The sequence below is a fragment of the Zosterops lateralis genome, assembly GCF_965231275.1.
Source record: "Zosterops lateralis genome assembly, contig: HAP1_HAP1_SCAFFOLD_94, whole genome shotgun sequence".
In the NCBI taxonomy this organism is placed as follows: domain Eukaryota; kingdom Metazoa; phylum Chordata; class Aves; order Passeriformes; family Zosteropidae; genus Zosterops; species Zosterops lateralis.
Window position 1 is genome coordinate 68,933 of NW_028154582.1, and position 4,424 is coordinate 73,356.

Genomic DNA, 4,424 nt, shown 5'->3' on the forward strand with positions numbered 1-4,424 from the left:
AGACAATAAACCCTGGAAAAACACAATATCCCCCAAAAATAATTCAACAACAAAACTCAGTTCAAAAACACTCTGACCAATATGAACTATGAAACCAAACATGAATTAAATACACCACATATCCCTCGTCACACCACCTACAAACAGAATAAAACTACACAATAAATCACTAAAAACCACCAAACCCAAAAAACCAGCTCTACCCAACCTGGATCCCTCCATACAACACACAAAACCCCAACAACACATTTCAGAAGTCTCTCAAAAAAGCTACTTAAATTAGTTCTACCTCAAATACAAACAAACTCACACATGAGGTTACCTTCACTCAAAACCCAAATTACTCACAATAAATAATACCAAAAAAGACAGACAAAACACGACACACCACCTAAGAACCTCATATTGAAAAGAAGCCACATAGAAGGGCCACTATTAATTAAAATTTCAGCTGAAAAGAAAATCTCGCCACTTTAAACACGGATAACAACAGAAAAAAGGAGTTTCTTCCATCAATTTGAACTCCTTTTGTCTCCATAACTCCTTTTTCTTCTGGGAGCACCGGGGAGGGATTGGTGAGACGAAGCTGAAAAGGAAAAAAGTCCCCCCAATAAACCCGCACTGGGTTATTTACCTGTTTGGCACAAAGGTTTGTCCCTCGGCGCTTCCCGAGGAAATGCTCCAAATCCAAATGCTCTTGTAGTCTCTCCATGAATCACACCCAGAACCTCAGGATAAACTCCTCACTCCTCACAGCTCGATACTCAACTGAGCTGAGGCTCCCCTTTTAAACAGCCCCCGGCTGGAACCGCCCCATCGTTATCCATCACAGCCCCACCTGTGCCTGCTCTGTCCCCCCTCACTGTTCCCAGCTCACACCTGGGGCTGCTCTCTCCCCTCCCCATCCTGTGGCATCTCTCACCTGCAGCTGCTGCCACTCCGAGGCTGAGGGCAGAGGGGACTTGCTGTTCATTCCCGGGACGGTTCATTGTCTGCACCTGACACGATGGGGCACCGGGCTTCCCTTGCTGTGGATAAGGACCCCTCTTCTCCTGCAGGTGCCCGAGGCTGGAACGGGGATTCCACCCCCGAAAGTCCGTATGCATGAGGTTCATAATTCCCAAGGAAATTCCCCAGAAATCGTTACCCTTCATTTACAAATATTCCTTTGGAATCACTCTTAACTTGTCCTTCTGTGGAAGCATTTTAAACATTCATTGGAGAGTTCAGGAGCCGAGTTGGCTTGTTTATGACTTGGCTGACAAGCCCAGACAAAACCCAAACACCGAGAACCCCGGCACTGACCGGCCTGCCCCGTGAACTGCCCGGCTCCGCCCCCGCCCCGAGCCCGCCCAGCGCCCGCCCTGCCCGGGATGGGGGCGGGACCATCGCCCTCGGCCCCGCCCTTCTCCCTGGGCCGGCCCCGCCCCTCACAGCTCAGCCGAGCCGGGTCCGAGGGGAGAGGAGAGATCCTGGTATCATTTCAAAACGCATTGGGAAAAATAAAGATACCGATTACATGAAGCAGTCCAGTATGTGTTACAATGCTCTGCAATGCTCTGGGTGAAATCATCTGTTCCGCAGAAACTGTTTAAGCATATTAAGGTTTCACAGAGATGATTACAAAAAAAAGATATCTCACCCTTTGCAGCACCTCTTGCAAGACAGCTCGACTGTCAAGAGTTAATGGGTCCTCACGAATAAGAACTTGCTTTTCCAGGGTTCCTAGAATAGAACCCAGATGCCACAGTTTAGATCCTGAAACGAAAAATCCAAATACAGCACTCCTTCAGAACCCTGAGGGAAAGCCACGGATTCTGGGGCTACAGGAAACAGTGAAAAATTGCACCAAGAACGGTGCAGTGCTGGCTGGGAGAAGCAGCATTACTTTGTCCGATAAAATGCCATTATGCAGCCAGTTTAGTGCTTTAGAGAATTTTACTGCCATGGGGAAAAAAACAGGGAAAAAAAAAATTGAACCAAAAATAGTGCATTGAAACAAGCAAAATAGTGAAAAGATGCAATAAATATGAAAAACATAGTTACTTCTAATAAAAGCAAAAAATAACAAAAAATGCAAAAAACGCGGTTTTATTTCTGATCCTTTAAACGCTGCTTTAAATCCAGAAACTACAGAAGCGCTTCTCGCTGGCCCCTGCTAGCTACAGCCGGTCCTCCTGCGCCGCACCAGGCCTCCGGCCGCCCTGGGTACGGCTGGCGCCACTGCCCCAGGACACCGCCGGCCCCCAGACACTGGCGCAGGCGGACGCGGGAGTCGCGTCCGTGCTCACCCTCGCTCCCCGGGCCGGCAGCTGCGGACATCCCGTCCCGGCGCAGCGGCGCTCCGACCGACCGACCGACGGACCGCGCAGCTCCAAACGCCGCTCCCCGTCCCCTCAGGGCGCTACTTATGCCCCAGGGCCGGCCAGCTCAGCCAATCACAAGCGGAGGCAGCGCCGGCCCCGCCAATCCCTGTTGAGGAAGCGCCGGCCAGGTCAGCTCAGCCAATCACAAGCGGAGGCAGCGCCGGCCCCGCCAATCCCTGTTGAGGAAGCGCCGGCCAGGTGAGCCCAACCAATCACAAGCGGAGGCAGCGCCGGCCCCGCCAATCCCAGCTCGGCTCCGCGAGCCCCGCCCCGCTGTCCCCTCACGGCCCCGCTCCCGCCAGGGCAGTCGCGATCGGGACCGGGAGCGCTGCGGGCGGCACGAGCCGCTCCTGCTCCGCCCGCAGCCGGCGCTGCGCCGGCGTCCTGCCGGGGCTCCGGGCACGAGAGGACGGCGGCGGCGATTTCCTGGTGCCGGCAGGGCCGGGCCGGGCCGCGGGGAACCCCCGTGCCGGCCCCGGGACCCCCCAAATCCTGCCGCTCCCCGTGGTGCCGGGGAATCTGTTTCCAGCATAGGCAGAAAAATCTTTACGAGAAACCTCAAAACTCGGGGACACGGGGTCTGACGGGAGAGCGGAGATTCTGGTATAATTTCAAAACGCATTGCGAAAAATAAATCTATGGAACAGCTCATTTCCTCTCTATGGAAACCTCAGAAGTAAAAGCTGCTCGGCTAATTCCATAAAGCATTCCAAAATCAGGGTCCTGGGGAGCGACGTTCGGGGCAACTCGGCTGGCTTCGGCTCTTCGGGGAAACTCGGCGCTTTCCCTCAGCCGTCGGCTCTTCTCGGCTGTTCGGCAACACTCGGTCGTTCTCGTCACCCCCCCGGCTCTTTTCGGTTGCGAGAAGCATTACGTCACTTTCGCCCCTCCCTGCCGCCATCTTAGTTGTGGCTGAAGCCAATTCTGGTCGAGACGCCATCTTGGTTGTGGCACCCCCTTAAGGCCCCCGTCGGTGTTTAACATAGACGCCTGACTAAATCCACTAACCTTAACCCGGCTGCTGCGCGGCTGAATCCACAGCCCGTGTCCCTACATCTGGAGAAAGCACAGAAAATTTCCCCCGGGCGGCGCCGCGGTCGGGGCTTTGTGCAGGCAGTCAACTAGACACATTTAGGGTCCTCTCATTTTCCCGCCCTTTTCGCCGCCATCTTTAGAAGGTCAAGCGCCCCGAGCCGCGCCGCCATCTTGGTTGTGGCACCCCCCCAAATGTCCCCCTCGGCTGCTCGCACAGGCCCCTGACCACATCGCCTGCCCGAACACTGCCGTGGCGCCGCTCAGCCCCCATCCCGTGTCCGCGCACCTGCGTACGCCGCGGAAAAATCGCTCCCGGGCGTCTCCGTGGTCCAGGTCGCGCGCAGGGAGCCGGCTGCCACGCGCCCGGGGTCCTCGCATTTTTTCCCACCTTTTTGGCCGTGAACGTTCGGCGCTCGGGCGGCAGCACTGCCCGTGAGCTCACAGCTCGGGGCTGCTGCGGGCCCGCGGGGACGGGCACGGCGGAGCGTTGCAGTATCGCTTTTTATCCACAGGATGGCAGCATTGCCTTACAGATCACAGCCCGGGGCTGCTACACGCCTCGGGTGGGGAGAGCTGCAGTACCGCTCTGTGTCCACACGGTGGCAGCGCCGCCGCACGGAGTGGAGACAGAAAAGAACGTGGCCAAAATTCCCCTTCCAAACATCCCCGAAAATAAAGGCCCCAAAAGACCCCCAACCACAACAAGTACGAGAACCCCGCCATCAACCAAGCCAAAACCAAAAAAGCCTTCATTTTAGGCTACACTTCAATATTTCTTCTATTTCTTATTTTGATATTTCTATTAATCATTACAATTTATCTATGATATGTACATTATAGTAGGTATATTTTACATATTATAATATAGGGAACATGTAAAAATATAGAGTGGATTTATTGATATTACTTTTCATATTTTATAGTTCTCCTTTTCTTGCTTATATATATATATTTATTTTTTTGTGTGTGTTTTCTTCTTGATATTTTAAACATATGTATTCATTAACCTAACAGATCAGAACC